This window comes from Rhododendron vialii, chromosome 7a (genome assembly GCF_030253575.1).
Source record: "Rhododendron vialii isolate Sample 1 chromosome 7a, ASM3025357v1".
NCBI classification, from domain to species: Eukaryota; Viridiplantae; Streptophyta; class Magnoliopsida; order Ericales; family Ericaceae; genus Rhododendron; species Rhododendron vialii.
Genome location: NC_080563.1, coordinates 5,532,936 through 5,546,931, shown reverse-complemented (window position 1 = coordinate 5,546,931; position 13,996 = coordinate 5,532,936). Strand labels below are relative to the sequence as shown.

The following is a 13,996-nucleotide window of genomic DNA, read 5'->3' as shown; positions in this document are numbered from 1 at the left end:
GAGAGCACAGTGATCTCCCGATGTTGAACAGAAATATTGGGCCATCTGCCCAAGGTGCTTTTCGTGGTTCACCGAACGGAGAATCAATGCTGACGGTTGTGTTAGAGCTTGAGTTTCACCAGGCGCTGCTTGTGGCTCACAGACCCGCCACCGGCTGGCTTTATTTTAACGTGCCAGCCGAGGTTCAGATGCTTCGCATTGAGAGCTTCAAGGTTACTGTGAATCGTATTTTCTGGGTTGCAAGCGGTCTCCTCTTCTGCTGCTCGCACGAGCAGTTTCTGTGGAGCTTACCCATTGCCATGGGAGGGTACCACAAGTCAGTCCTTGATTACAGAGGCGATGTTTACCTCTTGGTTGTAAACCAAGAACTGACGGAGGGGCAAATTTTTTATGTTAATGCTGATAATGGAGACTTAATCCCAAAGGAGGACTTTACTGGATTAATATTCACGACCCGGGGAGCCGGAGGGGTAGTTTCCCCCTCCGGCAGCTTTCGCGTCCTTGGGGCTGGGGGGTTGTGGGCCATGGTCGAGGGTTTTGAGGTGTCCGTGGGCGGGGAGGGCAGAGTGATTAAGTCTTGCAACAGCCCTGCTGCAGAGGATGACGGCAGATGTGGATGCCACTTCGGGTGGGTGGCTTTCGGACCCCGAAGTGAATGATGAATGATATCACATGTACTACTTCTTTACATCTTGTTTTTCCTTCTTACGGTTGCTTGCATAATTCGTTCTTTCTAGGCAAATGTAATTTTGTTCCTGACATGCCTAGCATTTGAAAGTACTGGTTGATGATGTTTTGCAGCTTACAAGAATGACATTCAAATTTTCTACTCTACAAAAGCCTTATCATGCTTAATTCAGGACATGAGGCACGTTCCTGATCCGTTCTTCTTTGATCCTCATGACCCGCTTTCTGGGTAACATAACTATGGACCAAAAAAAACATAGCTATGGACCATTGTATTCTCACATAAATGGTAGATTCAAAAAATTGAGCTCAAGGGATAAGGAGATGGGGGCACCAAAACTTCGACGACTCCTTCGAGCATTTGTAGAACTGTCTTCATGGTGGGCCGTAAAGCCGGATACTCTTGGATGCACCAAATCGCCATCAACACTAGCCTCTCGACCCTTTTCATGTTGTTTCTCGCCTCTTCATCGTTCTCCACCAGAACCTTTTACATTTGTAGTAATGGTATACCACGTCAGTCAGTATTACGTCCTCTTCATTCTCCCTTTCCAATTCAGTGTTCTTCCTACAACAAATGATCTCGAGTAACATGACCCCGTAGCTGTAAACGTCCACTTTTGCAGTAATATGCTTACTTCTGAACCATTCCGGGGCAACATATCCTTTGGTCCCTCTAATGGCCGTTTGAGTCTGAGTTTCATCTCCCATCAGAAGCTTTGCTAGTCTGAAGTTGGAAATCCTTGGCGTGAATGAGTCATCAAGCTGAATGTTTTGAGGCTTAATGTCACAGTGGATGATTTGTGTGCTGCACTCCTCGTGTAAGTACATGAGTCCCCATTTAGATCCGTTTGTTCCAGTCAGGCTTCGAACTTCCAAAAACAAAGCTTGCCAACATGCCATTACTCATGTACTCGTAAACCAATAGCCTGTGTGGCCCTTCATCACAGAATCCAAGCAGTCGGACTAGGTTTTTGTGATGGGTCTTGGCTATTGCGACTGCCTGCGTTTTGAATTCCTTTTCCCCTTGCACCAACTTGTCTAGTTTCTTGACTGCTACTTCTTTTCTTGAATTTGATGAAGAGAGGACCCCTTTGTATACAGTGCCGAAAGCACCTCTTCCCAGTTCTTCACGAAAATCATTGTGGAATCTCTGAGGTCTTTATACGTGAAGGACCGGATATTAGTTTCCAATATACTTGATCCTCGAGTTGGTTTCTCTTTTTTTTGGTATGGCCAGAACATTACTACAGAAATTGCCGCCGCAAATATCAAGTTTATTAACACCGAACCACCTAAGAGAATCGATACTACCAGTATCGGAGTTGGTTGATTTTTTGTCCCTTCATCTGAATTCGGAAAAAGAGGGAATTTTGAAGAATCATCAGACTTTGGTACTTTAACAAGTGCCTTTCCATAGGTGTTCCGCTCCAGCCTTCCATTTGACAATGGCAATTTCTTCTTCCAACAAGTTCCATCTTTGATTGCAGCCACCACACGATTGCAATCACTGAGGCAAGATCTACTGTAGTCATTTTCACTTGATAATGGGAACCTCTCATAGTTCAAAGAAGAAGGCCAAAACGTATTAGATACCGCATGAATTTCAAACAATTCCTCCGCATTTGAACCACCTGGCTTGCATTGTCTGACCTTATCTTGTTTGCAGCCACTGAACTTGTTGTTAGGGTCCTCAAGGGAGAATCCAGGGAGGCATTCACAAGTAGGCCTTCCAAACAAGTCAAGTATAAAAAAAGCTGGACCCAAGTTCCATTCCTCAGAGCCTTGGGGTGGGCATATTAGGTCATGATCCCATCAAAATCCAGTGTTGCCCGGTGGTAGAAATCTCTGGTTGAAGCTACATTTCCCTATGTGAGGTTCACTACATTCCCATTCCTTCTCATGACATAAAGATAGGCAGACCGTTAAAAACTACTTTGTACACGGAATTCATGCCATTTAGACCATCCGAAGTGTTGCTGAGATAGAAATTACCGTATGCAAAATCTGTTGGGAGGGCAATGGTGTTAAGCACAAGATCACCCTCTGGTAGGAACCTAAGCTGGAACCTTCCTTTTGAGTAGTTGTTATCTGTTTGTCGTGAGTATAGCTTTGCACCTATTGGAGGACTTATCATAGAATAATTACTATCATAAAAGAAAGTGAAAACATGAATCAATACAGTCATCTATGACAGGGAAATCAGTTAGACTTACAAAAGTAGTATGTGCAGGGAATCAAGGATGAAACCGGATCTTTATTGAAAGGGTGACAAACTAACAGAAATAAATTTTCAATCACCAGTATAAAACGTTGTGTGAAAAGGGTACTTTATTCGATCTTTTAGACCCATGCACTTATATTTGGTTTGCTGTTTGAGTCCGTGTCTCATCGCCCATCAGAAGCTTTGCTAGTCCGAAGTCTGACATCCTTGCCGTGAACGAATCGTCCAACAAAATGTTTTGAGGCTTAATATCGCAATGGCCGGATTATATGTGCGCTGCATTCCTCATGCATGTACACAAGTCCCCTTGCAATCCCAACAGCCATTCGCATCCTTTTGTTCCAATCTGGCCTTGAAATTCCGAAAACAAAGCCCAATGTGCCGTTACTCATGAACTCATAGACCAAAAGCCTGTGCGGCCCTTCATCACAGAAGCCAATCAATCTGACTAGGTTTTTGTGATGGGTCTTGGCTATTGCGATGGCCTCCGTTTTGAATTCTTTTTTGCCTTCTTGTACCAACTTGTCCAACTTCTTCACCACTACTTCTTTTCTTGAGCTTGATGAAGATATGATCCCTTTGTATACAGTGCCAAAAGCTCCTCTTCCCAGTTGTTCCCGAAAACCATCTGTGGCATCTCTGAGGTCTTTATATGTGAATGACCGAATATTTGTTTCCAAAATACTCGATCATTCTGATTTTTCTGGTATGAACAGAACATCACTGCAGAAATTGCAGCCACAAAGATCAAGTTTATTCAGACCAAACCACCTAAGAGAATCGATACTACAAGTATCACAGTTATTTGATCTTTCTTCCCTTCTTCTAAACATGGAGAACGAGGGAATTCCAAAGAATCATCAGACTTTGGTACTTTAACTGGAGTCCTCCCATAAGTGTCCCACTCCAGCCTTCTATCGGAGAGTGGCAATTTCTTCTTCCAACAATTCCCGAGTTTGATTGCAACCACCACACAGTTGCAATCAGTGAAGCATGATCTGCTGCACTCATCTTCACTTGATAATGGGAACTTCTCATAACTTGAAGAAGAAGGCCAGAAAATGTTAGATACCACATGTATTTCATATAATTCTTCTGGTTTCAGATCCCCCGGCTTTGGTAATCCAATTTAGGATTGAGATTAACCCTTCGGATTTCTGTGGTGGTTCTTCAGAAAACCATTTGCACGTTTGCCAGAATGCATGGTTTATCTTGTTTGTCAGTTTAAGTGTTTAAATCCATATCTCAAATGAGATTGTAAGCAAAACAGGGTAAAAATATGTTTCCAGAGCATCATTTCGTGCATTTTATGTTGGACTGCACATGAACCAAGCTGTTCGCGAGCAGCCCGAGTTAGCCATAGTCGGACCCTTGTAGATAACTTCGGCTCATTTACAAAGGCTCGAACCGAGATCAATTTCTCAAATACTAATCGAGCTCAAGCTTGAACATCCTAAAGTTGTTCGTGCTCGGCTTAGCTAGTTTACACCCTTATTTTATCGTGCTTCGGCATGATACATTCTATATGCATGCGTACGTGCTTCCTTTGCTTTGGTATGGATTTCAGCTCCCAGACAAACTTCTGCTCTCATTATGTAATGTACTTTGATGAAAGGTCGATATATCAAAACGTGTTTAATAAGTTTTCGTTTTTCTCAACAGTACTATACTTCTCCATATAACACCTTGAGAACGTTTCGGCCTTCGTCGTAAACAACTCAAGCAAGTAGTTTGTTTTCCTATATTTATATACTATTACAACCTACATATGTAGAATTTTAATTTGTAATAATTTTTGAGATCAGACCTCGATTAATCTATCACCACGGGCTAAGAGGTCCAAATCACGAAAATCATCTTTGTAGAGGTTAAGGCTTCTTTATTCATTGTTTTGTTCGACGATCAAGAGTGTTCAAGCCAGTATTTTTTTTTTTTTTAGCTGTCAAAGGTAGGCCATCCACGCCGGAACTAATGGATTCACAAGAAATTTCTTTCTATCTTGCGGTCTAACCCCAAGCATCGAGCTCTGGTCATTTGTGTGGGAAGCAAACCAACCGGACTAACCCTTTCGGCTAAAAGTTAAGGCCTATCTCAAAGATTAAGGTTCTGCTTCAATTTTTAAACGAGGGCTAAATAGCGCACTTCTAATTTCTCTAGTGATGGAATCTCATGCACGGGAGCGTCCTTTTTTTAATTTCAGCAGCCCTTTGAATTCCTCTCTATGGATCAACCAGTACCAGATTTCTCCAAATTTGGCTGTCATGTTGTTTTAGTTATTCCCACCTCCAACAAACATCCCTTTTAAAAATCACTCCTCACCCCTCTAATCTCAAAGAGAGTGTAAAACACAGATGATTAGCCAAGGGCCATCACCATTGGTTCCTCTTTTGATGGTGGGACGCCTCGGTCTCGTCATCTTCGGCGACAGTGATGGCCATAGCAGAAGTTGTAATTCCTCTGCTTCTAACAGGAGGGGAAGAAGAAGAGGAGGAGGAAGAAGAAGAAGAAGATGAAGGTGGTAACCCAATAACAATCTTTCATACGATCATGTTGCTGTTGCTAATTCACCTTCTCACTGTTTTCTCTCCAAAACTTAACATTTTCTCTTATTGCAGCCCGCGAAGTGAGGGCTCTGGTTATGATGCTGAAGGTTTTGGATTGGGAGCTGTACTTCTTCTTGTGCTCTTCTTCATTCTGTATAATTACTTTGCTGACTCTTCTGAGTAGCAGTTGCTGCATGTGGTGCAACTTATTTTCATGGTGGTCGTATCATATGGGTAAACATTGAGCAGTACGCTTTATTTTCGGTAAGAATTTGTGTACGTAAGTTGTAGATTTGTACAAATGACTCAGGAAATCTCGAATAAAGCTGAAACTGTAACAAGTCGTCACCAAATCTGCAGAGTTTTCTTTTCAAAAGTTTTTGGAGTTGCTGTACACATCTAGAGGAACAGCACACAAATCCTAATTCTGATTAACTATACACAATTCCTGATATGTAAAAGCGAATCAAAAGAGGAATGATGGTTCATCTACGAGAAGGATGTTCATGGCATGTAAGAACCTTCCACAGGTCAGTCGCCGAGAAAAATTTTCTTTAAGGGACACTTGGTTCTCTTAAGGGAAAAAGTACCCATCAGATAAGCATCTGTGCAAACTTTCATAGTTATATTGATCAAAATAGCAGACGAATACTTAAGAAAGATGACATTGAGAACGCAAAAGAGAGAGACATACAACACAAACTAACTTTTAGGGATGTTTTTCCCAACAATCTTAGCAGGTGCTATACGGAGAAGATTTCCTGGCTTACCAGGGACAGCCCCTTTGATCATCACAATTCCAAGTTCTGGATCAATTTTGACAATTCTTAGCTTTCTGATCTTTCTCTTGGTTCCTCCCATTCTCCCAGGCATCTTTTTACCTGGAAAAACACGTCCAGGCGTTGTCCCAGCACCAATTGATCCAGGCTCTCTATGACTATGAGATCCATGAGACATGGGGCCTCTCCTGAAATGATGTCTTTTGATACCACCTGAAACCAAACCATCAAGGAATTAGTGTACTTACAAGAGGAGCTATCAATACAATTAGAATATAGTTCGAACAAAAGCGAAAGCGTACTCAATGATATATTTCAGTAAGGAGCTGAAAGAGCTATGAGTTTGGTTTTCCTACATTAAAGTAAGTATCTTGACACAGACGAAGGACACAAGTGAGCAAAATAAGTCCAAATGAACACTCCACCTCCAAAAAGGCCAACTGTTGGAGGATTGAAGACTCCAGACCCCAGAGCGAGGGAAACTTAAAGCAAAGAAATATGACAAGGAAGTGGATTGGACCTTGGAACTCCTTGCTAAATGGCAGTTCCAAAAACATAAATATGTACAAAAACACTTGGACTGTAAAAAAAATTGAAAGAAAGAGGAAAAGGACCTCGGACATATCACCAAATCTTATTTACAGAGCTCCTCAACAACTCATAACCTAGGAACAGACCGTATCTACGCCTTACCATATAAAAATAAACCTGGTCAGAAATCTCAACTGTGAAGGCAATCAAAATGGAGCCAGATACAATGAACTGTGCATTAACCATTGCAAATTTCACTGTTAGCTCATCACTGATCTACTAAGCACTTAATCACTCATATAAAAACACATCAACGGATAAACACATACACATATGTAAAGAAGATAGAAATGAAAAAAAAGAAGAGGACTTTGGAATCCCTTTAGAATGGTGGTTCCAGAAACATCAACGCAGTCCCCTTCTCATGACTCCTTGGAGGAGCGATGGATGCTTACAACACAGAAATAGTCAAAGGAAGAGGAGCCGACCTTCGTACCCTTGCCTATGTTCCATGGACTCATCTAAATGCATGTGCAGAAGGATATTCCCACATTCCCATGTATTTAGTTATGACATATGGGAATTAGAAAACCGTACAAGTAGACACGCAAATGCACCTGACACCTACACCCTAGTCCATGTAATGTAGCCCCCTTGAGATATGCTCAGGTTTTCTTTTTACCGTAATGGACAACACTCCAGAAAACTTAACTTGCTTGTATAGTATATGAAGTCTCTAACAACTCATATTGGATAGATAAACCAAACCAAGCCTTATGTCCCAATCACTTGGGGTCAGTCATATTGGATAGATATGTGCTATAATTAGCAATGGCATCTGCATTTGGGGGAATCTACACAAGATTTATCCAAAAACAGTCAAGAGTTCATCTATATGTGCATTTTTGTTCCAGAAAACTTAGGGTAGCATTTACTTGAAGGGTATGTGTAGTCACACTCGAATATGATCATTTGTTGAATTAAAGGGAGTAGTTTGGTGGAAGAGGAAGCTGTATCCTCAGCGAAATGGACTTTTGGGTACTCCTGAAGAGTGAAATTAGGTATTGGCAGCTCCTTTAAAATGTGGAAATGTCTTGGGTTATATACTCCGTAGATTGTATCATGTTAGAAGAATGAATAATCTTTGTGTGGAATGTGGATGAATAAAATCTTCTACTTTGGTCTTCCTTCTTGTGATGATTGAACTGTTAGTTATGAGGAAGTGAATGAATGATATCATATCGAGTACTTCTTTATGTCTTGTTTTCCCTTCTCACGGTGACCTGCACAATTTCTTCTTTCAAGGCAAAAAGATGAATCTTTGATTATTTGACAGGGAATGATTTTTTAGTGTTAGTCTATTATTGCAGATCGCCTGAGTGGTACTTGGGTCACCTCTGATGCTACTTGGTCATGATTAGACTTAACCAACCTTGTTAACTCAATTACTGGGGAGAAAATCTAGTACTAATGAGTAATAGCACGGTACTGTATCATAATAAGTAGTATTTAAAAAAATTGTAATAACACGGTATTGTATCATGAGGATGTTCCTTTTCGAGAACTTATTTTCCTTTCTTTGATGAGGACATACTAGGTTAACATGTAGAAATTTTCACCTGGCTGGCATTTCTGAGCCTAACTGCCCAACATTTTCCATCCTTTGTTTGGTTGTTCTTGTTCTAGTTCGCATCCTTAAACACATCTCCAGTTCTCCCCCACCCTCCGCAACCACCCAAACCAGAAAGTCAAAAGCATTATGGGGTTTTCGTGAGCCTCCACACTCGTCGTCATATAATTTTGGGGTGTATGGCATTTTTCACCGTTTTGTAAAAATGGCAATGCCATGCTGAAAATTCAAAATGAATTACCATCATGGTGCCACTTGTTATATGATTTGCTGATGGTCCTAGTAACAAAAGTATTTTTGTTTCTGACATGCCTCGCATTTGAAAGTACTGGTTGATGATGTGCATTTTCTTGGTGCCACTAATCTGAAAAACTATATTCTGGTATTAAAGGATGTTTTACAGCTCACAATAATGACATTCAAATTTTCTGCTCTACAGAAGCCTTATCATGCTTAATTCAGGACATGAGCCACGTTCCTGTTCCGTTCTTCAATCCTCATAACCTGCTATCTGGGTAACATAGCTACGGACCATTGTATTCTCACATAAATGGCAGATTCAACAAATTGAGCTGAAGGGATAAGGAGATGGGAGCACCGAAACTTCAATGACTTCTTCGAGCAACCTCCTTCCCCACTGAAATAGTCTTTCCCTTGCTCTAGCTCCAATCCCTTAAAGTAGGTACTTTACTATTGGATGTTAGAGTGGTGACGGCTCCTTTCAAACTTAAATAGTGACGGCTCCTTTCAAACTTAAACACTACAATCTCCTAACGTCTGCCAATAACAATGAAGAAAATAGTGTGCAGTTCTATATATCTTGATAAAAATTCCAAGCAGAATTTTTGTGACTTATCCTCCGAAAGCGCCCTTTTTCATGGCTATTCTGTCCAGCAAGCAAATCACACACAAAAAATCAAAAAAAGAAAAAAGAAAAAAGAAAAGAAAAGAAACAAAAACAAAAACAGAAGAAATAAGAAAGGCACATGACTCAAAGAATTAATTGCTTCTCACTCCTGCAATAGGCTCACCCATAGCTCAAGGGTGGAGTATTTTTCACCCTCGAATTTGCAAATCTGAATACCTTATTTTTCACGGTCTCCTCGCTTTTAGCTATAAATTTCTATCTATCAATAAGATTATGAACATCCTTTCAAAAGAAGTTAAGATACGGAAGAAGCTATGGTACAGCTAGAAATTCGACGAGATCCATAATAAACAAACGTTGATTTGGGTGCGACTCTCAAACATTAAACTTAAGGTAGAAAACTAGGCACCTATTATCATAATCGGGTATGACGCTAGGGATGACAAATTCTATCATTCTGCTAGCAATGCCATATTTGCAATCAAGTATGCACATAAGCATTCCTAACGTATGATCTAGTACATACATTAATCCAAGACTGTCAACCGAACAAAAAACAAAAAAACGTTTAGATTGAAAGATATAAATAGTTTTTTTCTATTCCGTTTCATAAAAAAATAAATTTTTGAAGTGCTTGGAATGATATCATAAACTCTTATTTAGAACTCTTATTTAGAAATGGAGGGAATAATTGTTAGAATATTCTTGACGATATTTTATTGAGAAAATTAAGGATGACTTTCCCAACTAGATCCTTAATTAGGGATGACTCCATGCTCTTCAATATGAATATATTGTAACCTAATCCGAATGTGTTGGTATTTATTTCACGCCATGGATGTTGGCAATGTTGATGTTTAATTTGATTTAATAATTGTGTTACCGGTGATGAGTAAAGGCCGGTCGAACGGTTGGGCCCGGGACCAACTTTTTTTTGCTGATGATAGGATAGGCCCTTTACATGTAGATAAATTGGGTGTACAGAATCTTGTATTTAAAACCATGAAGTTAATATTTGAATTGGCCAGTGGTTTTGTGGGTAGTAATTCGAACCAGTGTGGCTCATCGGGTATCGATGTTACATGGACTGGAGTACGGGTATTATGTGCGGGTATGTATCTAATTATTTGCTTCCATATCCCACTTCCATCTCAAGGACTTGAAGATATATAGACCAAAATATTCAAATTTCTTAGAAGTATATTCCTTTTATTTTCTTGGATAAATCGTTTTACATAGTGTAAGACTGTAGGTATTTCGTGCATAATATAGAAGCTCCACGCATAGTATATATGATAAGTTTGAACAACAAATTACGCTTGCTAGGTGTATGTCCAACTATAAATGTGTCGGACTCGGATCTCACACCCTTGTTCGAGTGTCGAGTGCTGACTATGGGTATTTTTTGTTGCCTTAACAGAATGCCATGTTTTCATCTTAATGTTGCATTCAGAATGAACAGTGATGGGATTGTAACTTAAAGTGTAACTAGTCCCATCATAAAGTCCATTGAATTCATGTGACATATTTCTCTCTCTCCTCTTGCCTCTCGATAAAAGTTGGAACCCCTCGACAACGTTAGGAAAGCATATTTATAGTTTTTGGCCCTAAAAATTACACAAAACACTGAAAAAAGGATAAAGTCGGCCTCGATTGTCCGGACCAAGGATGGTTTGGTCCGGGCCAGAGTTGCTGGGAGCCATCTGGACCTTTTGGACTCGCTCGTCTGGACCAAGGATGGTCTGGTCCGGACTACGGATGCTGCAGGCTCATGGAGTAGTCCATTGTCGCTCGTCCGGACCAAGGATGGTCTGGTCCGGATTACGGATGCTGCAAGCTCATGGAGTATTCGATTGTCCGGACCAAGGATGTTCTGGTCCGGATGAAAAGTACTGCAAGCTAGCAGATCACTCAGAAGATGCTGGTCTGGACCAGAGGTATGGTAGTCCGGACCAGAGAAGCTGCAACTTGGCTTTTCACTCTCTTTGCTCCTCGGCTTTTCCTCTTCACTCCCGAACACCTCTAGCAACCTCCACTTTGCTTCCAATGGCCTCCATGTCCTGCTAACACGAGCTTAACATACAAAACAACATCAAATAACCAAATATTTGGACCAAAAAAGCGTAAACTAGAGAGAATAAATGGGTGTTTTTCAGATACCTTTGATTTTTTGGTATTCTATTGAATCGTACCTTGAGATGTGTGGAAAAAACGGTTGGCCTTTTTGCGTTCTATAGGTCAACAGGTACAATTGAATTTTTGTTTATGGTCCTTTTTTGATTTAGATGGATTTAGAAAGCAAAACTTTACCACAAAACGGGTTGCGGCTTTCTAAAGCTTACAGATGTGGACTTAATTCTTCTAAGTTAGTAGACATCATGTTTAGGAGAATTTGATGAAACTTTTGAAGCTTTTTTGGGAATGTTTAGCGTGATCAAATCCTAGATGCCATATCTATGGAAATGTAGATGTATTGCCTAGACTCTTTATGTTCTTGGTATCAGACATTTTTGACACTTGCATTGAAACGTAGAAACCAGATCTCGCCCATCTTCTTACCTATTCTTAACCCTGCTTCACAAGCTTAGTCTATCTACCCAGTAATGACACAAATGGCTAATGTCACCAGCCTATCTTCCTGTTCGTGGTACAGCACATAGCACTTAGAACAGTCCTTAAATATTTGTCTGTTTCAGTCTCAAAACCCTATTTTTCCCATATATGAAAGCTGGAAAAGTGTGGTAGTGTAATTGAACCAACCATTCAACTGTAAAACCTAATAAGAGAGCCTTAAAGATCTCTTACCAATGCTGCTCTTCCATCATTATGGGCTCATGAGTCGTCCTCCACATTGTCATGCATTTTGCTTATCCATGAATACCAATGCAATGGTGTTGAGTTTCGAATTAAGTTAAATGATGCTGCATCAATCTCTTGCTTATTTTCGCCTTCCCTTTTGTTTTTTTCTTCCCAGGGGCAACACATGCATGCTGTCTTGAAGTGGAATCGGGGAGAATCTTAAGAAGCCAGAAGGATTTGGTTTTTAAAGTAGATATTTCTTATCGTTATGATAATGCCTGAAGACGGTGAGGGAAAAGGCAGTTGGTGTTCACTTCCAGTTCTCCTTTTATGGATGATACAAGATAAGCTAGATATTTTTGATAATGGGCAATTTGCTGCTGTTTGTCGCGATTGGTGGTCTGTATCAGTAAGCGATCCCAAAAGGCTTCAATCTGTTGGAGACGGTTTGCCATGGATCTGCCAACCGAGCTCTGACTTTGGTGGCAGTTCACGGGAGTTCATCAGTGTTACAAGGGAACGTAAATTTACCATTGACCTGCCAGAATTTCGTAAAGCTTTAGTTGTTTCCTCAAAATGTGGATGGATTCTTCTGAGTAGGAGCAACTTCAACACCCTGCCAAACAGAAGGCAAAGGCGATTGCCTGATTCTTTGTTTCTAGTAAACCTCTTTACGGGGGAAAAGGTAAAATTGCCTGATTTATTAGATTTTCCAGCAGGAGGGTATCGAAGTTCATTTTCCATCCACGAGGGCTATCCGCACTGTGTTGTCCTCCTTAAGTTTGGTGGTAAGTATCAACTTACTATTCAAACTGCCTATCCCGGCGATGAAGTGTGGACTGAGCATCCCTATTTGGGTCAGAGGACAGTATTCAACGGATGCAGTAATTTAGTTACTATTGGGCGGCATGTTTACTGCTATAATGGAGGCGGACCATGCGGTCAATTCGGAAAGATGATTATCTACAACATGGATAGTGATTTGTGGAAAGAATTTCCCGGATCAGAAGTGGGGCTAAGTTCTATTGCAGAGCATGATGGGGAGATAGTTAAAATCGTCCGAGAGGTCCGAGAGGGCAATTACTTTTCCTATAAGTTATTCAAGTATAACGATGCCGATACTGCATGGGAGAGGTTTAACAACGATGCCGTGAGGGACACAAGTTGGTACTTGTGTGACCCACATAATTGCTTCTTCTCTGCCAAGGAACAAGGTTTGAAAGTTTATGATCTTTATCCTTGCCGAAACAAGGGTGGTTTTAAATGTCGTGATGCTGTTGATGTCCATGATTTATTAGCTGGAACTAGGCAAACGCTCCATCTCCCCTATGAGGTTCAAATATACGGAACTTGGGTAGATATTGGTTAGCCATATATACCCCTTGTTCGATACGCAATAACCCTATTTAGACAGCAATTAAAAGGGTAAGAGAATTGATTTAGATGAGGGATGTGATTAATGAATTGTGGTTTGTTTTAGTAAGGATGGTTCAAGTCCGACCAAATATCTCATTTGCTCAGACTTGAACCCACGTTGCTCCTTCTTATCTTGTTTGGCCTTAATTTATTATCCTTTTTTTTTTAAATTCATGAAAAAAATGCATTTGTTGTTTTTGCGGTACTTTTTTGTGGACTATTGGTTCGTTTGTGCTATTAATCAAAACTATCAAGTGACAAATTACGATCAGTTGTATATTGTCCAACGCATGGCATTCAGTGGCAAATTACAATCTGTTGTTGTCCTCCTTAAGTATATTAATTCAGCCTGTAGAACTGGGATAGTTGGTCCAATGTTCGTTTCCCTGTACTTAGATGCAGTTATGTTGTCAGTTCAACTTCGATAGAGAGGATGTTTGATACTCTTGTTGTTCAGTTGGGTAGGGATTAGAATAAAGCCTATAGATCGCCCCCTCCGCGACTTGAAGTGGTGGCTAG

The 13,996-nt window shown here is 40.5% G+C and overlaps 2 pseudogenes; both read right to left on the bottom strand.

Annotated features, from left to right (window-relative positions):
• Positions 1-982: 982 nt before the first annotated feature.
• On the bottom strand, positions 983-2,875 carry LOC131332564 (G-type lectin S-receptor-like serine/threonine-protein kinase LECRK1; annotated as a pseudogene).
• Positions 2,639-5,174, bottom strand: LOC131332563 (G-type lectin S-receptor-like serine/threonine-protein kinase LECRK4; annotated as a pseudogene).
• Between the last annotated feature and the right edge of the window lie 8,822 nt (positions 5,175-13,996).